Raw genomic sequence first — 20,514 nt, 5'->3', positions numbered from 1 at the left:
GGGTTGTATTATAGTAGAAGTACGGGATCAGAAATTAGCAAAAAACAAACTGAAAGAGTGTTAAGTAAATTGTTAGAGGAAGGAGGCATCTCAGTAAAATCAAGAACAGTCAGGGCATACGTTGATACAATACAAAAATGTAGCCCATGGCTTTTTAAGGAGGAGTTGTTAAATATATCACAATGGAACCATCATGGTGAAGATTTAAAAAGAATAGAAAAGAAAAGCCCAGGGACTCTGCCAGTTGGCACATTGCCATTGTGGACGTTCATATCTTGTTTGCTTAGTCCAAAGCCTTCAGTTCAGACAATGGTAGAGGAAGGAGAAGACATATTGATTCAAGTAAAAGAGAAGGTCTCTCAAGTTAGTCAGACAGAGGAAATGATTCAAGTAAAAGAGAAGGTCTCTCAAGTTAGTCAGACAGAGGAAAAGATTCAACTAAAAGAGAAGGCCTCTCAAGCTAGTCAGACAGAGAAAGAAAGTGTAAAACAGAAAAAGCCATCAGGGGGAAAGTTACAACAGGAGACTGCTACTAACACCTTTCTATCACCAGAGGACGTAAGTGTCCAACTAACAAGGCCACCTCCATATGCTGGGAGGTCCCCAAGCCCCGCAGTTGATAGTTGGGATCCTGAGACAAGATCTCAAATATTAACATGCCCTGTATTTGAGGCAGGAGGGCAGCGATTTTACCAAGTTTTAAATTTCAAAACAGTGAAGCAGCTAAAAGAGGCTGTAACAACCTATGGTCCTCAAGCACCCTTCACTGTAAGCATGGTCGAATCCATTAACAACTTGAACATGACGCCAGCAGATTGGGCTAATATGTGTAAAGCTGTGCTAAATGGAGGACAATACCTGTTATGCAAGGTTGCCAATGAGGAATTTTGCAAGGAGACGGCTAGGCGAAATGCAGCAGCTGGTTATCCTCAGAGAAATCTAGATATGTTGTTAGGAAAGGGACCTTATGAGGATCAGCAGCAATAAATTGCATATGATCCTGGCGTATACGCACAAATTGCTGCAGATGCAATTAAGGCATGGAAGACTTTACAAGGACATGGAGGTTTACAAGGTCAATTATCTAAGGTAATACAAGGAGCTAATGAACCTTATGCTGAATTTGTAGATAGGCTTATTCAAACAGCTACCAGAGTTTTTGGGAATACAGAACAAGCAATGCCATTACTAAAACACCTGGCTTATGAGCAAGCGAATCGTTGGTGCAGAGATATCATTAGACCATGGAAACATGAAGATTTAAACACATATATTAAATTATGTAGAGACATTAATGAACAAGAGCAAGTCGTGGCAGCTGCAGTAAAACAGGCTTTAGATGCCAGAGACATTAATGAACAAGGGCAAATTGTGGCAGCTGCAGTAAAACAGGCTTTAGATGCCAGGCCAAGAACATGCTACAATTGTGAACAAACAGGACATTTTAAAAGGAATTGCCCCATTGGAGGAGGGTTTAACAAAACTAGGTATCAAAGGAGTAGAATACCAGGTATTTGCCCACGATGCCGTAGAGGGAGACATTGGGCTAATGAATGCCGTTCTCAAACCACCATAGAGGGTACTCCATTATCAAAAAACGAACAAGGACCAGGTGTTTATCCACGATATCGTGGAGAAAGGCATCGGGCTCCATTGCCAAAAAATGGACAGGGGGGCCCAATGCTCCGGGGCCCAAAACCACAAATATACGGAGCACTGGAGGAACCCAGCAACCCCATCAGGGTAGTGCCCAGGACACATTGTCCATCAGATCCCTCATCAGACAAACCAGAGGGAGCGCAGGGTTGGACATCTGCGCCTCCGCCAGAGCAGTACTAACTCCAGAGATGGGAGTTCAAATCATTCCCACAGGGGTGAAAGGACCTCTTCCCAAAGGAACAGTAGGCTTATTATTGGGACACAGCTCTTCTACTCTAAAAGGACTTATGATAAGTCCTGGGGTAATTGATCCCGATTATGAAGGTGAAATAAAAATTATAGCCAGTTCTCCAAAGGGTATATCAGTAATTTCACCAGGAGATAGAATAGCACAGTTACTAATAATACCCAGCCTACATGATAAATTTTCCAGTCATACTGTAGAAAGAGGTTCCAAGGGATTAGGCTCCACAGGTGTAGATTGGGCTATGCTTTCTTTAAATTTAGATTCTCGCCCCATGCTAAAACTAAATATTCAAGGACATGAATTTAATGGGCTACTGGATACAGGTGCAGACCTTAGCATCATCTCTCGTCAAGAATGGCCAAAACATTGGCCATTACAACAAGCCACTCAAACGCTTCGAGGCCTAGGAGTGGCGACTAATCCCCATAGAAGTGCAATGGTATTAGATTGGAAGGATCCTGAAGGATGTGAAGGAACTATACAGCCATATGTATTGGATCATCTTCCCGTAAATTTATGGGGACGAGATGTCCTAGATCAATTAGGTTTGACATTAACAAATAACATCAACCAAAATGCACCCACTATTATGACTAGACAAGGTTTTAGGAAAGGAAAAAGATTAGAAAAACAAGAACAAGGTATAGCAGCACCAATACAAATAGATCAAGGAACAGAAAGACATGGGTTGGATTTTCAGAAAGGGCCACTGAGACAATAAAAATTACTTGGAAATCAGAAAGACCAGTATGGGTTCCTCAGTGGCCCCTGACTAAAGAAAAGATACAAGCAGCCCATGACCTGATCAAACAACAATTAGCGGAAGGACATATACAACCTTCTGTATCTCCCCATAATACTCCCATTTTTGTCATCAAAAAGAAATCTGGTAAATGGAGATTATTGCAAGATTTAAGAGCCATTAATAATGAGATGGTTATTATGGGACCTGCTCAATCAGGGATTCCTCAGTTGTCTGCTTTGCCAAAAACCTGGTATGTTTTAGTTATAGATATTAAAGATTGTTTTTTTTCAATTCCAATTCATCCTGAGGATAGTCCATGTTTTGCATTTACTATCCCTGCACTGAATCATGAAGGTCCTGATCAGAGATATGAATGGAAAGTACTCCCTCAAGGGATGGCTAACAGCCCAACTATGTGTCAAATTTATGTTAACAAAGTAATCCAGCCACTTAGAAATCAAAATCCTGAACTACAAATATTTCACTATATGGATGATGTATTATTAGCACACAAAGATAAAAACACATTGCTAGAATGTTATGCCACACTTACAAACTTATTAAAAAATTATAATCTAGAGATAGCAATAGATAAAGTACAATTAAATTTTCCAATTAATTATTTAGGAGTTCTATTATCCTCAACCATGGTCCGTCCACCAAAAATTCAAATACGAGTAGATCAACTCAAATCACTTAATGACTTTCAAAAGTTATTAGGAGACATAAATTGGATAAGGCCTTATTTAGGTATACCAACAGGAGAGTTGGGACCTTTATTTGATATCCTAAAAGGTCCATCAGATCCAAATTCACCCCGAATGTTAACGCCTGAAGCAAGAAAGGCATTAAAAATCATTGAAACATATGGAAAATATGCATTTGGATAGAATTGATATAAGTTTGCCTTTATTATTTATTGTACTACCAACAAAAAATATTCCTACAGGAGTATTTTGGCAAGAAGGTCCATTATTATGGATACATTTATCTTATTCTCCTAACACTATTCTTACTAGGTATCCTGAGGCTGTAGGACAATTAATACTCAAAGGAATAAAAGCAGCAAAGGGAGTGTTTGGAATTTCTCCCAATAAAATTATTACTCCATATACTATGAATCAAATTGATGAGTTAGCTAATGAGTTAAATACTTGGGCAATAATCATGTGCAAATCTAATGTTTCATTTGATAACCACTTACCATCTAATCCTTTATTGTCTTTTTGGTCATTGCATCCTGTAATTTTTCCAAAAATGACAAGAAAAACACCTATCATGAATGTTCCAAATATATTCACTGATGGGTCAAATAATGGTACAGCAGCAGTAGTTACCCCTGATCAAACTTTTACATTTTTAGTACCCAAACAATCAGCTCAAAAGGTAGAGCTTAATGCAGTTTTACAAGCTTTTGTGATGTTTAAAGATTCTGTATTTAATTTATTTTCTGATAGTCAGTATGTAGTTAATGCTATCGTATCTCTTGAAGATGCTGGTAGGATTTCCCCTTCTTCTACTGTTTTCTCTTTGCTTTCCACTATACAAAGTCTAATCTGGGACAGAAAAGATCCATTCTTTATAGGACATATCAGGGCACATACAGGATTGCCTGGAGCCCTTAGTTTGGGCAATGATTTAGCAGATAAAACTACACATGACATACATATTTTCTCTACACTAGAAGAAGCTATAAATTTTCATAAAAAGTTCCATGTCAATGCTAATACTTTACAAAAGCGTTTTAAAATAACTAAGGAACAAGCTAGACAAATAATAAAACAATGTCAAAATTGTGTGACCTTTTTACCACAAGTTAATCTTGGAGTCAATCCTAGAGGATTGATACCTAACCATATTTGGCAGATGGACGTCACACACTTGCCAGAATTTGGAAAATTAAAATATTTGCATGTTACAGTTGATACTTCTTCTGGATTTTTGATGGGCTCCCTTCATGCCGGAGAAAAAACTAAAGATGTTATAGCTCATTGCTTACAAAATTTTGCCACTGTGGGTGTTCCAAAACAGTTAAAAACAGATAATGCCCCTGGTTATACTTCTACCTCTTTTAAACAATTTTGCTCAACATTTGGCATTACTCATATAACAGGAATCCCATACAATCCACAGGGACAAGGCATAGTTGAAAGAGCTCATCAAACTATTAAAATGTACTTATTAAAGCAAAAAGAAGGAATTGGGAAGGGGTATATATTCCCCAAAGATAAACTTAAAATAACCCTTTTTACTCTAAACTTTTTAAATTTGGATTCATCAGGACTTAGTGCTGCGGAAAGGCATATGTGTCCCAAAAATGTACATAAGCCCAAGGTACTTTGGAAGGATATTCTAACAGGACAATGGAAAGGTCCTGACCCAGTAATTGTCTGGAGTCGGGGGTCTGTTTGTGTGTTTCCACAGGGAGAACAGCAGCCGATTTGGATTCCAGAGAGATTAACCAAGGTCCTGACCCAGTGATTGTCTGGAGTCGGGGGTCTGTTTATGTGTTTCCACAGGGAGAACAGCAGCCGATTTGGATTCCAGAAAGATTAACTAAAGCGATTTCTACAGACCAAAAAGAAGATGATTTGGCTCAAATCCATAACAACTGATATCCAAAACTCCAGTTTGGCTATTCTTACATCTGCAACAGAACCAGGATGCTTTTTTCAATATCTATTTTATTATTGCCCTTTGCCATATCATGAAGTTCTATTTTGTTTTTTGAGCTCATACAGACCTAGGTTAATGTTTTGCTGATCAGTTCTATTTTTTGACTATAGAGTTTTTAAACATTGCAATGGAGATTTCACCTGTAAAAAGTTATAAGGCCTTTACTATAATGTTATGTGTTGTATGTATTATATTATGTGTGCACACTTGTGTTTTGTGTTATATGTTTGAATGTATGTATGTCCATATATCATATATGATGAGCGCTCATGATAAAATGGATCCAAATATTTTTTTTTCACGTGATTTATATGGTTTAATTTAAATTGGGTAAACAACTGTTGAGGATTGTTTTAATATGTAAACAAAAAAGAAGGTTAACAGATCTGTTTGTTTACTTTCACCTTTCCTTTTCATTATATTTAATAATTCTCTTAAAGATAATGTAAATTGTTAAGAAAATTGTTTTCTTTTAGTGCCTTCTGTAATGTTACATAATTTTTTCTTTAGCCATTATTGCCAGAATTCCTATCTTCATCCCAGTGCTGGTGAAGTCAAAGATAAAACCAATCTACAGCTTCTACAATAGCCATCACTGAACTGCTTGCAGAACTTGCCTGGACACATTGTGAGCTCACCTGTATGCATTGTGAACTATCTGTTGGTGCAGCGACTTGTGGTAGTGTTGGGGTATTTTTGCTGATGATGTCATTGGTGGTACAATTTTTCCAAAAGGAGCCGTCAATTGGCTTGGTGTATCTTCCTCCCTTCTGCTTGTCATGATCGTCCAGCTAAAATTTGGGGGCCAACAGAGGTGAGGCAAAGAACCTCACCCCCCCCCCCCCGCTGGTACAAAGACCTCTCCACAGGTGTGGCTGTATACTGGACCGGTAGTCAGTGACGGGTAAGATCCAATTGCAATGGTACCAACCTAAGGACCATATGTACTATTGGACAACCTAAGGCAGGCACGGTCCCTAAGCCACATGCTTGTTGTTTAAACAGAGAGGGGGAGATGTTGAGAGCCACAGCTGAAGGGGCCCCAGCAAACTTCCAGCTGCCAGCAAACTTCCAGCTGCCGGCTGATGATTGGCTCACAGCGGCCCCAGCAACATCTAGCTGATTGGCTCCTCTGCGGTGATGCTCATTGGGCTGTTTCCCTGCCCTTTCAGACCACGGAGCTGCTCATTGGGGGACTTTTTTGGCTCCGCCCACGTGACCCAGCCAATCGGCCTCAAGAGCAGGAGGATTGTGGGAGGTGGAGAGAAGCTTGTGTGGGAGAGAGAGGCTTGTGGAAAGCCGGTGGTGGCAGTTGAGGCTCTGAGGGTTTTTCCTGAGAGGCTGTTTTGTTTGGCGTGTGTGGTTCTAAAAATAAAGTTAGTTTCTTTTGACAAGTGGCTCCTGATTGTGCCCAGCCAGACTGCGGCACTTGGGAAGCTGAGGCAGGATAGAAAGTTCAAGGCCAGCACTCAGCAAGGCCCTTAGCCACTCAGTGAGGCTCTGTCTTTAAATAAAATGTAAAAAAAAAAAAAAAGGTCTGGGATTGCTGCTCAGTGGTTAAGCACTCTGGGTTCAATCCCCTGTAACAGAAAGAAAGAGAGAGAGAGAGAGAGAGAGAATATTAGCATTTAATAAATATGATACAAAAAATAAAAAGAAACCTAGTCTCCCAGTCAGAAATAGAAGCATTTTTTTTAAAGTGGAACATCTGAAAAATCAAAAAATAAATCAAAATGAGTATTTCTCTCCTTAAACTCAGAATATTATAGCCAAAATTAGAGAAAAGCTTATCGAATTTCCAATAAAGAATTCTAGTCTATCAAGAGACATGAATATACACTAAAGTTTAACTTGGATTTGTACACTGAAAACTATAAAACATTGCTAAAAGAAATTGAAGAAAAACTGAAGAAATGGAAAATCCATGTTCATGGGTTGGAATATTTAATATTATTAAGTGGCAATATGACTCACGGTGACCTATGGATTCAATGTTATCCTTATCGAAATTCCAAGGGTCTTCTCTGCAAACACAGAAAAGCTTATTATGAAATTTTAAGAAGCCCCACGTAGCCAAAACATAACCAAAGAGCAAATTTGAAGGACTCACATTTCCTGACTTTGAAACTTATTACAAGCGGGCACGGTGGCACACACCTGAAATCCCAGCGGCTCGGAAGCCTGAAGCAGGAGAATTGTGGGTTCAAAGCCATCCTCAGCAAAAGCGAGGTGCTGAGCAACTCAGTGACCCTGTCTTTAAATAAAATACAATCTAGGGCTGAGGATGTGGCTCAATGACTGAGTGCCTCTGTTCAATCCCCAGTACCAAAACAACAACAACCTTATTACAAAGCTAATAATCAAAAAAGTTGGTAGTGGCTTAACTATAGGTATAGACCAACAAAATAGACTTGAGAGTAATACCCATTTATGTATAGTCAATTAATATAGAATTGAGAGTAATAAACCCATATGTGTATAGTCAATTAATTTTCCAAAAACGTGTCATGACCAGTCAATGGAGGAAATATTAGACTCTTTAACAAGTGGTGCTAGACCAACTGGATATCCACATGCAAAGAAATGAAATCAGACTTCCCAACACCATGTACAAAAATTAACTGAATATTGATCAACAACCTAGATAGAAGTTAAAACCATAAAATTTTTAGAAGAAAACAGGAATAAATCTTGGACCTTGAATTGGGCAAGGGATTTCTATTTACAAAAACAACAAGAAAGTAACAAAATTAAGTCAGGTGTAGTGGCCCTCACCTGTGATCCTAGCAGTTTGGGAGGCTGAGGCAGGAGGGTCACAAGTTCAAAGCCAACCTCAGTGACTTAGAGACTCTGTCTCAAAATGAAAAATAAAAAGGACTGGAGATGTAGCTCAGTGGCAAAGTGCCTGGGTTCAAATCCCAGTGCCCCACGACACATACCAAGGTTAATCTTAAGTAATGCAAATTTCACATCAGTAAAAAAGAAAGGGGTTTGACAAGGTTTGATATAAAAACTAAACTTAAGTTTGAAAATAAATGGAGATACACACAAACACACTGGGAAAATCAGAAGGAGCCACAAATAAAAGCAGACAAAGGCGCTGACAGGGTCCTTTCAACCCTCTTCCCATCTAGTCCTTCACTCAACAACTATTTCCTGAGGGCCTACTGTGCGCCAGGCCCCACTCTCCGAGGTTTCTCCATAGGAGACAGTAATCACTTTATCTGTAAATAATGGCAGTTTTGTTTCTTCTGGTCTGAGAGTATACTGATGATTTTTCCTGGCCCTACTAGACTTTAATGCTGAAATGAGAGGATGGAAGCAGCCATCCTGGCCTTGTCTCTGATCGAAACATTTCAGGGTTTCCTAAGGTTCTCACTCTAGGTCCTGAATGAGGTTAATATTTTCCTTTTTTTTTTTTTTTGGTACTGAGCATCGAACCCAAGGACGCTTTACCACATCCCCAGCACTTTTTTATTTTTTATTTTGAGACAGGGTCTCACTAACAGCCTCCCTAAGTTACTGAGGCTGGCTTTGAACTTGTGGTCCTCCTGCCTCAGCCTCCGGAGCTGCTGGGATTACAGGCAGGTTAAGAGGTTTTCTTTATATCTTAGTTTGCTTAGCTTTCTTTTTCTTTTTGGAAACAGGATCTTGTTATGCTGCCGAGGCTGGTCTTGAACTTAAACAATCCTCCTGCCTAGGCCTCCCAAGCAGCTGGGATGACAGGTGCACACCACTGCATCTGGCTTGGAAACTTTAAACTTTGACTCTTGTCCAACACTTTTTCTGTATCTATTGAGATGATCATATGATTTTCTCTTTTTATCTATTAATGTAGTTGATAACATTACTCGATTTTCTAATGTATTTTAAAATCTCCTATACAACTGGGTCATATGGTGTTATCTTTTCTATTGTTGGATTCTATTTACTGACAGCTTGTTTATGGAAAAGATAACACCACATTTTTCTTCCTTGAGCAGTTTTTGGTTTAGATATCAAGATTTCCCAGCTTCATAAAAACAATGAAGGAGCACTCATATTTTTTTCTACTCTCTGGAAAAGTTTGTGTTCAATTGAGTGAATCATCCCTAAATATTTGGTAAAACTCCCCTGATTAAGGGGAAAAAAATCTTATCCAGGATTTTCTTGGATATGAATTTTTTTTTTTTTGGTATCATGGGTTGTATCCAGGGGCTCTTGACCACTGAGCCATATCCCCAGACCTTTTTATTTTTTTATTTAGAGACAGCATCTCACTAAGTTTCTTAGGGCCCTGCTAAGTTGCTGAGGCTGGCCTTGAACTTGGGATCCTCCTGCCTCAGCCTCCTGAGTTGCTAAGATAACAGGTGTGCACCACCACACCCTGTGGATATAAAGATTTTTGATCACCAATTTAATTTTTTAAATGGCTAAAACATTGTTTACATTTTAAAATTTCTTCTGGGGCCAAATTTCATTATTTTTAAATGTAAAATTTGTGTGTTTGATTTAAATTTTTAAAGTTATCAGCATAAAATTGCTCATAATACCCTATTATATTTTTGTAATATTCATTGTCCAAGGGCATGTTGCCTCTTGATTTCTGTGATAGCCTCTGGCTTCCTTCTGTTCCTTCAATAATCTTGCCAGAGGTTTGCTAGTATTATCAGATATATATTTTAAGCAGAATTGGGCTTGGTTAAGTCATCTGTCTTATCATGGCTACTTTCTATTTCACTTATTTCTGCTCTTTAACATTTCCTTTCTCTACATCTTAAGAGTTTATTCAGCTGTTTTTTTACATTTATTTATTTTTATGTGGTGCTGAGGATCAAACCCAGTGCCTCACATGTACTAGGCAAGTGCTCTGCCACTGAGCCCCAGCCCAGCCCTGTCCTGCTGACTTCTTGTATTAAATGTTGTATTTATTTTCAATCCTTTTCTCCCATGAAAGTGGCTGATATCTTCTGACAGGTGAAGTTTTCTTCCTGGTTTACTTCTAAACACATCTTAAAGCCCATCTCACTTTCTTTTTTGGCTCTTTAATAAAAGAGTCTTTAATTTTTTCTATACTTCTTTGTTATTGATTTCATACCTGGTGGTCATAAAATGTTTTTTGTTCAAGTCAACCTTTTGACATGACAGGAGATAGCTTTTTGAAGCAGGCATGGCGACATGCTGGTAATCCCAGCTACTTGAGAGGCTGAGGCAGGAGGATTGCAAGTTTGAGGTCAGCCTCAGCAACTCAGCAAGACCCTGACTCAAAACAAAAAAGACTAGGAATGTAGCTTAGTGGTAGAGCACCCCTGGGTTTCACCTCCAATGTGCCACACAGGAGCGCACACGTGTGCACACACACACACACACACATACACACACTGCTTTTTTTGGGGGGTGGTATCAGGAATTGAACTCAGGGACCACTGGACTACTGAGCCACATCCCCAGCCCTATTTTGTATTTGACCAGACAGGGTCTCACTGACTTGCTTAGTGCCTTGCCATTGAGGAGGCTGGCTTTGAACTCATGATTCTCCTGTCTCAGCCCCAGAGCCACTGGGATAACAGGCATGTGCCACGGCGCCCAGCTCAGATTACTTTTTTTTTTTATTATTTATGTTTTAGTTTTCGGTGGACACAACATCTTTATTTTATTTTTATGTGGTGCTGAGGATCGAACCCAGTGCCCCGCGCATGCCAGGCGAGTGCGCTACTGCTTGAGCCACATCCCCAGCCCTTAGATTACTTTTTCATGAGAAAAATAGTCAACTTTTTTTTTAACATCTATTTTTTAGATGTGGTGGACACAATACCCTTATTTTATTTTTATGTGGTGCTGAGGATCGAACCCAGTGGCTCACGCGTGCCAGGAGAGAGCTCTACCGCTGTAAACGCTCTAGGTGTTCCTGAAAAGAATGTCACGACTGCAATTCTCGGCAAAATGTTCCAGAAATCCCCATGAAGTGCAGGTTGTGATTGCATAATTCCCATCTCCTCTGCCCCCGCTGTTTGTTTTGGGCTGTTTTCTCCTTTTGTGTTATAGGTGTAGACTGATAGACACAGGAGAGGCAGGTGACAACAGGACCTGCTAAAACTCACGGTAGAGAACCAGTCCGTAAAAGCCAGAAGGCAGAACGGGCTCTAGGACAGTAGCTTAGTCCCTTAAATCCACGCTATGAAATAGGGAGAGCTGTCAATGAAAAGAGATTTACAGGTGTAAGCAGATGGGGGTCCTGCATCCTGACTCTGAAAAACCACATGTAAAGGGGAAAATTGATTTGGGGCTCTCTAGAGCATAGGATCCCCCTTGCCTGGGTCCAGGGGGGCATCCTGGTGCCTTCCCTTTCCAAACAGCCTGTGCTTTGGTCCTGCCAGAGGAAGGTGACATCACTGTCAACCTAGTCCAGTGCTGATAAAAGCTCCACTTCCTCCAATAACAAATGTCAATTCCACCACCAAAGAAGTGTCTGGCGCATGGAGACCTTGAAAATCCTATTGCGAGTGACTTAACCGTGGACTTGAAAAACAGCCTATGGGGCTGGTCTTGCTGAAAAGACATTGCCGAAGTCTGTGGTGCTAAAGTGGCCTCTCCCTGTGCCCAACACTGCCTTCCTGGTCCCACAGGGGTTCTTGACCTCTGAGCCATGTCTCCAGCCCTATTTTGTATTTTATTTAGAGACAGGGTCTCACTGAGTTGCTTAGCGCCTTGCTTTTGCAGAGACTGGCTTTGAACTCTCCATCCTCCTGCCTCAGCCTCCCAAGCCGCTGGGATGACAGGTGCAGGTTGTGATTGCGTAATTCCCATTTCCTCTGCCCTCACCCCGTGCCCTGGTGAGTGCCTGGTTTTGGTCTACTTTTCCTACTATCATGAGGCAGCACCTCAGATCAGAGCCTGCATCTCATTCCTCTGGGCCTCCCCAGGAGAGAGCCTGGGTTGGTGGGTAAATCTAAGAAGTCAGCAGAACACCAAGCCCCACCTCTGTGTTGACACAGCCTCCGTGGGTTCTGTTTGCAGAATTCTGGGCCGAGGCCCATGACCTCCCTCACCCTTTTCAGAAGGGAATACTCAAGCCTGTCGCGGGAGAAAGATGCGTACACGCCTGGCCCAGACCCACAGGAGGGAAGCAGACGCAGAGGTTGCTTTTTCTTTTTTTCTCTTTTTCAGGGAATCAGCCTCGGGTCTCGTGCCTGCCAATCAAGTGCCGCACCACAGAACACTCCCAGCTCTCAGGTGCACAAATTCTTGTGGCCAAATTATTTGCAATGTGCAAACAGGGCAATTTCAGGATTTGGAAAATTCCCTAGCTGAGGGGAGGCCCCGGCCAGTCACCCCAGCAGCAGCCAGCGAGGGTGGCTTCCTCTCAGGTGTGCTGTCCTGAAGACCCAGCAGAATGAGGAGCCGGAAGCCCCTGGGTTTGTAAAGAGCCATGACGGGGCAGCAGTGTCCCCTCCCCCTGAAGTTTGTGATGTTTTTTTGACCTCTGACCACTAGATGGATTCTAAGGAGAGAACTGAGACAGGCACTTCAAGATTGTCATCGTAGCCCGTGTGTGACTTCAAAACACGGGGAGTATGGTGGCCTAGCAGCTTAGGACTGTATAAGTGAACAATGGCACATCAACCAGCGGGTCCCCCGCAGCCACTAACGGGGTGACTTATTGACGTGGAGATGGGGGATGGACAGACAGGTCAAGATAGAGGTATAGTTGATGGGGTACTGGAACCCCAGCTCTGCCTCTGTCTCTGCTTCCCCGTCCACCACGCGATCCCCCTTATACACTGTGGTACCACAGCCTGAGCAGCAGGGCCAAGGCCATGGGCTGGGACCTCTGAAACTGCAAACCAAAACAAACCTTTTTTCTTATAAGTTATTTATCTCAGGTGTTTTGTCACAGCAATGGAGAGCTAACACAGAGAGACAGATAGACACACATACATGCAGGCACAGTCATGGATGTATGTGTGTATCTTTGCATGAAGAGGTATCTAGAAGGTCATTTGCCAAACAGTACCAAAGGTTACCACTGGGTAATGGAAATTAGCATGAATTTTACCCTCTACTTTGGATTTTGTGAAGTGTTTAAATTGTCTCTCTCTCTCTCTCTCTCTCTCTCTATATATATATATATATATATATATATATATATATATATAGCTTTTATAATCAGGAAAAATAAAATCATTCAGATTTTGGGATAAATACAATTTGCTGTTTGCGTTGCAAAATGTCTTACATTATTCAACATGGATATGATTCTCTATTCTAAAAATAATACAATTTTAGCACACTTTCCCCCCTTTTCTCCCTCCCTTCACATAAGTTTCATTAAAATCACCTTGAGAGCTGGGGAAATAGCTTGGTTGGTAGAGAGCTTGCCTTGCATGCACAAAGCCCTGGGTTCAATCCTCAGCACTATAAAAAAAAAATCACCTTGAACTTACATCTGGGTTATTATTATTTTAATTATACCACTTCCATTTTGGGAACCCTTTGTTAACAATTGTGCGTGGGCTCTCTCGTCCAGTGAGGAGGTCCACAGAACAGGGTGGAGGAGAGTGAGGCTGCGGAGTCGCTAATCAAGACCTCCGGAGACCAAGCAGGAAGCAGGTCTGATTTCACAGCGCGGTTACCATGTGTATATACTCAGGCAGCAGCTAAGCAGATTACAGGCAGCCACCAATGCAATGTCTGCTAACTGTCCTTGCAGCCACCAATTGAGGAGTGGGCCGTGGAGCAAGCTCAGGGACTGCCACACATGGCCCCACGCCCAGGGCTGTGCCCACAGGGTAAGTGACCTGCCGCTCACATGCCCAGCACAGGGGAGTGGCCTGCCACTCAGATGCCCTTAACATATGCCATGTAGGCGGTACTCCATGCACTTTCCCCACGCAATTGCATTACACTGTAGAGGTTAAAAGCCAGGTTTTAGAGACAGACAATCATCCACTGGCTCCATGACTCTGGGTAGGTCCTTTACCTGCCCTTTGAGTCACAGTTAGACCCAAGGACAATTGGATGACCGAGGACAAGTACGCCCTGTAGATATCAAAATCCCTGGGTACCCCAGCCTCTCATGTAACATGGCGTAGTATCTCTATGTGCCTATGCACACCCTCACTGGCCCTTGAAATCATTTCTAGGTTATTTGCAATACTTAATACCATGTGAATGATGTTAATAGTGTCTATACTTATTGTTTAGGGAACAATAACAAGAGACAGACCTGTACATATTCAGTACTGTTAGGGTCTGGATGTGAGGTGTCCCCAAAAGCTCCGGTGTGAGACAATGCAAGAAGGTCAGAGGAGAAATGGTTGGGTGGAGACAGCCTTAACCCAATCAGTGGATTAATCCCCTGATGGGATTAAGGGAAGGCAGGTGGGTGTGGCTGGAGGAGGTGGGTCTTGGGGGCGTGGCTACGGGGGTTGTATTTTGTATCTGGTGAGTGTGCACTGGTCTCTCTCTCTCTCTCTCTCTCTCTCTCTCTCTCTCTCTCTCTGATCACCATTGAGCTGCTTCCCTCTGCCACACTCTTCTGCCATGATGTCCTGTCTCACCTTGATCCCCAAGGTATGGAGCCTGCCATATATGGATTGAGACCTCTGAAACTCTGAGCCCCTAAATAAACCTTTCCTGCTCTACAATTGTGCTGGTCGGGTCTTTGAGTCGCAGCAGTGTAAAAGCTGACTATAACAATTTCCCCCCAGTTTTCAGCCTACTGTTGGTTAAATCCACAGATTCGGAACCCAGGGATATGGAGGGCGGACTGTATACATTTTATTATACATCGAATCTAACTCAATAAACTGCTTTGTAGAAAGAATAAGTGGTGGCTGTTGAAGCCACTGAGTTTTGGGGTGGTTTGTTACACTGCAAAAGCTTACTGATGTGTCCCCATTGTTAATGGTTGACTGAAACTTTTGACTGAGATGCAAGGCCGTTTCCAGAGCATAGACGTCAGCTCCTGAGGGCTAACTCGGAGTGGATATCTACCCGGCACTCTGAAGAGCAGACCTCAGGCCAGGTGACTGTGCGAAGTCACAAGGCACAGGTCAGACTGAGCCCCGAGAGAGCCAGGGTTGTCCTAACAGCGATGAGAGTTAAGTGGTTCCATCAATGTTTAAAAAATCGTTGGGGCTGGGGTTGTGGCTCAGTGGTACAGCACTTGCCTCTCACGCATGAGGCACTGAGTTCGATCCTCAGCACCACACAAAAATAAATAAATAAAATGAAGATATTGTGTCCATCTACAATTAAAAAAGAATAAATCGAGGTCCCAGGTAAGAGTAGGGGCTCTGGCCATGTGACCTTGGACAAGTCACCAAATTCTGTGCTTCACTTCTTTTATCTGCAAAAGGGGGGAAGTAGCAGGACCTACCTTAAGTTGATGGAATTGACCGAATGAACAAATGAAGAACTCTGGGAACTCTGCCTGGAACACAGTCGGCCTTAAATAAACACTAGCTGTCACTGTTATGGAGTTCAAAGGTCTTTAGACATTTTTATACTTTAAGAGGCAAAGAAATAAAAAAAATCCAAGCACTGGGTTGGGGTTGTAGCTCAGTAAGACAGTGCTTGCTTCGCACGTTGTGAGGCCCAGGTTCGATCCTCACACCACATCAAAATAAAATAAAGGTATTGGGTCCATGTCCAACTAAAAAAAAATTTTTTTTTAAATAATCCAAGCACTGATGGAGAAACTAAGGTAGAAGTTAACAGGTTCCTATGAACATAAGGAAGAGTTAGGCAACACTCAGAAAGAAACCCGGGTTGAAGACGAAGCTGTCCCCAGGACCCTGAGTGACCCTGAGAAAGTCCTCTGAGAGGAGCATTTATAAACGGCCTCTGACGGGGCCTTCAGGGTCTCTCACAAGAATCCCCACCGACAGCTCCCAAGCCATTCTGCAGCATCAGCAGCTCAAAACTTTTGTGAAGTGACACAATTTTTAGAAACTACTTTTTAGGGCTAGGGATGTGGCTCAAGCGGTAGCGTGCTCACCTGGCATGCGTGCGGCCCGGGTTCGATCCTCAGCACCACATACAAACAAAGATGTTGTGTCCGCCGAAAACTAAAATAAATAAATAAATATTAAAAAAAAAAGAAACTACTTTTTACCTCTAGGGAGATTTGCAGTAAGTACAGACATGCAAAAACCTAAAACTAAAGGGTCGCTGTGTCTGTGAGAAGGAGTCTTTCTGTTTTGAACCCTCACAACTTTGAGAGAACTTGGTTGATTAGAATAGATTGTTTCACGACTCCGATTTTAAATATGTCATTGAGTAATGGCTCTGAGCTTGGGACTGAGCCTTCCACAGAGCTTGCGGCGGCTGATCAAGCTGCAGGGTCGCCATATTTATAACCTAACACAGTGGGTTTGTAAGAATCACTTGAGTGTTTCAGGCTTGTGAGCCAATTATACTTAACAACTTAAGCAGATATAGATCACGCCGTATAAAATGTTTGATAGAGTTGAAGTTCATTAGCGAGGCCATAATTCATCAAAACCTCCTTAATGATTGCTGAAAATTTCCAGACCCATAATTAAACTAATAAGTTATTTAAGGATGAACTAGGCATTTTATGTATAACTTAATCAGTTTAAGATTAATTTTAAGATAATATTATTTAACTATTAAAATAATAAATTGAATACTAATCTTTAAAAACCTAAGCAAAACCCTGAAATACCTTTTCTGCACACAAAAACCATCTTTAAAGGCATCAGTAAAAATTCACCTTACTGTGTATGTGGGGGGGAGGGTGAGCGTATTTGAGACAATCCTGTCACCTTTTATTTCTGTTCATCTCTGGCCAAGATGGGCAAATTCTCAGCAGGCTCCTTGAAACTGGGCTTGGGCCACAATTCCTCCTCTCTACACACTGACGGCACAGGACCTGGAGGACAGATGTTCCCACTCATATCAGGCTGCAGTTGTGGGCCACCCTGTCCCCTAGCGGGATGTCCGATCTCTATGGGAGAGACACTGCTGTGGCTCAGAGCTGCCCCCGCGTCTGAGGATGGGGCACCCCAGGGCTCCCCGAGGCTCCAAGTGTGTCTATCGCGTGCAGTTCCCTCCAGCAAAGTCCCCTGGGCAGCTCAGGGTGAAGGTCTGTACTGGTGAGTCCCCTGAGGTGGAGGCAAGGATGTCCCCAGTCAGTGGAGACACAGGACAAGAGTGACGCTACCCCAGTGTCAGGTCCTCCTCCTCCAGCCAGGATGGCCTGCCTCAGGAGACACTTGTCCCTGCTGTAAGCAGGATCAGGGCCCCAGAGCCAGGATGCTGGGGACAGCAGGTGCAGCCAGCCTTCTGCAGCCCTCACGCTGGTCACTGCAGGGTCCGCGCGCTGCTTGGCTGAGCTGCAGAGGGAACCCCGGGGGGTTGGCCTCCCGGTGCCCAGGCGAGGCTGCCCCAGCATTTCCCTGAAGTGAAGAAGAACCCGGAGAAGCGAGCACCCCCCGCCCCCCGCCCCGGAAAGGTGGCTGGAAAAAAGTCTCCCAGCAAAGCGGGAAGAGCAGGGACAAGGGCACACAGAACTGCAAGACCAAGGCCACAGAGGAGACTGCGCTCTTGGCGCAGCTGTGCGCTCTCTGTAAGAGGAGGTGGGGGGCCAGGGCCAGCAGGAGCCGGGTCCTGGGTTCTCCCGCCCGTGGCCCTGACACCCCTTCAGTCCTGCTGGCCTCACGGGGCCTCCGACCTCCACAGCCCGATGGTGGTGGAGGACGGGAACGGGCTTCTTGGGTCACTGTAGTATTGGGGTGTCTCGGTGCGAGGCTTCACTTTTGCCCTAACTAACCAGCACCTTCCCAGACCACCTCTGTGACAGGCGCCCCAGCCTGGAGTTTTAGGGACAGCTCTTTCCGCGGTTAGGCACAGGCTTCTGCCTCCTGCTGTGCGTGGGGCAGCCCTGGCTGGGCACTCAGAGCCTCGCTGGCAGCCGGGGCTCCCTCTGCCTGAGTGGGCCGTGCCAGCCTCCCTTTCTCTCTCTCTCTCTCCCTCTCTCTCTCTCTCTCTCCCTCTCTGTCTCTCTCTCCCTCTCTCTCTCCCTCTCCCTCTCTCCCTCTCTCTCTCTCTCTCTCTCTCTCCCCCCGACTTCTCTTCCAGAGCCTCCTGACTGCACTTGGAACAAGACCCAAGCTCTCCTCCAGCCGACAAGGCTCTGCACATGGGACTCCTGCCTCCTTTGCCTCCGGTCTCCCGTCCCCTCTGCTCCAGTCCCCGGGCTCCCTTTGGTCCCTCAGAGATGCCAAATGTGTCCTGGCCCCAGGGCTTTCGCATCACCGCTCCTTCTGCTTGGGAAGCTCTTCCCCAAGCCTCTGCAGCCTCTTTCTTTTCCTCTCGGGGGTCTCATCTAAGATGTGGCTCCTCAGAAGGCCGTCCTTGTCCCGCCCAGCTGAGGACCCGACACGTGCACTCTGTTCCTCCACGACACATCCAACCAAAGCCAGCCCCTCCCTGGGTGTCACTGTCTGTTGCTCTCTAAGAATCTGGGCTGGGACTTTGTCTTGCTCTAGGCCATGTCCCCGGAACCTGGGCACCCAGTGTCAGTTGCCTGGCTGCCCACCGTCAGGCCCTGTCCAGGCCACAGGGGGTCCCGGGTCCCTGCCTCAGGAGTTCATGCTTCACAGGAGAAAATGACGACAAGCACGTGGAACTCTGCCCTGTCCCTGGAGCACGGAGAACATCCAAATGGGGCAAGAGACTCCTGGCCAGCTCTGTCCAGGGAACCTGGAGCTATAAGCAGAAGCAGGGCCCCAGAGCCAGATGCTGGGGACAGCAGGTGCTGGGGACAGCAGGTGCTGGGGACAGCAGGTGCTGGGGACAGCAGGTGCTGGGGACAGCAGGTGCTGGGGACAGCAGGTGGAGCAGCATGGGCAGCCAGCCTTCTGCAGCTCCCACGCTGGTCACTGCTCCAGGGCAGGGTCCACACTGCTTGACAGAGCTGCAGAGGGAACCCGGGGCACCCTGGCCTTCCAGCACCCCCTGTGAGGCTCCTCCAACCTTTCCTTAAAGTGAAAAAGAACTCAGAGAAACTAGCACCCCGCTTCCCACCAGCCCACTGAGTAGATTTGAAAGACGCTCCTCTTGGGTGACCAGGGCAAGCCTTTGAGGACCTTACCTGAAATGAGATCCTGTGAGAAGAAGGAGGCAGCTGCAGAGACCTGGGTTTGGCAGGTGTGCTTTTTAAGCAGGGGCCATCAGTGCAAAGGTCCTGAGACAGGGACCATTCAGTAAACAGGTGTCTCAGTGACACCCAAAGAAGGATGTACAGGACAGCCTTCCTCCAGAGGCAGGAGGAGCTACCATCATTATCTTGGCCGCTTTGGTGTTAAAGAGTCTTAAACAGAAGAACAACTGGATCAGAGCCCTCCATCAAAACTGGCATTTCCCGTATGCCTTGCCCAATTATGACCATATTCAGGAATATTTCCAAACAATTCCTCTGCCTTCTTGCTATAAATAGTGAGACTTTCTTTAGAAGCACATAATTTCACAACGCGGTATTTCAGAAGTCGCTACACATTTCTACTGTTTGTGACTTGCATCTGTTACCCAAACTCATGTCTTCAGCTTTTTGTCCACAGTTTCATGGGTCAAATCACAACATGTGGCAGGAGATGAAGGGCTCTAGGTGACTACAGAATTTAGGTTTCAGCTTTTGTTGTTTGTTGAAGGTGCTGGGGATGGAACCCCGGGGTCCTTAACCACTGAGCCATGTCCCCAGCCCTTTCATATTTTATTTAGAGACAGGGTCTTGCTAAGTTGCTGAGGCTGACTTTGAACTGTGATCCTCCTGCCTCAGCCTCCTGAGCTGCTGGGATGACAGGCCACCGTGCCCCGCCCACCTCAGCCCATTTAATTTTTAATTTCCAGACAGGCTCTACGTTGCTGGCGATCCTCCTGCCTCAGCCTTAGAATCTAACTACTGTTCTCCTCTGCGCCTTCCACCCTGGGGTGAGCACAAACCCTGTGTCCTCAACAGTGAGATGGAATCACAACACCTCCCTGCAGGACAGTTTCAAGGACTGAATTAGTTAATGTCACCTGCAAACCACACAGGAATCCTTGGAAGGTCACAGTGTTGCACAAAGTGTTAGCCTTTGATATTTTTCACCAATATAATTTCAATTTCCAGAACTGATCTGAGAACTGACTTTCAATGGAAGAAAATGTGTCTGTCCTGTACGCGGGTGTTCGTCCATCT

General features: G+C 44.2%; 1 long non-coding RNA gene across 1 annotated transcript; it reads right to left on the bottom strand.

Moving 5' to 3' along the window:
- Positions 1-16,309: 16,309 nt before the first annotated feature.
- LOC124082740 (uncharacterized) lies at positions 16,310-20,154 on the bottom strand. Its single transcript, XR_006848455.2, has 3 exons — positions 19,429-20,154; positions 17,099-17,205; positions 16,310-16,378 (listed from the first exon to the last, which is right to left on the bottom strand). It is a non-coding gene; the product is annotated as an uncharacterized LOC124082740 (long non-coding RNA).
- Between the last annotated feature and the right edge of the window lie 360 nt (positions 20,155-20,514).

Source organism: Marmota monax, unplaced genomic scaffold (assembly GCF_021218885.2).
Source record: "Marmota monax isolate L192 unplaced genomic scaffold, Marmota_monax_Labrador192_F-V1.1 WCK01_AAM20220418_F8-fsc00051, whole genome shotgun sequence".
NCBI lineage: Eukaryota > Metazoa > Chordata > Mammalia > Rodentia > Sciuridae > Marmota > Marmota monax.
This window is presented reverse-complemented; position numbering and strand designations above follow the sequence as displayed.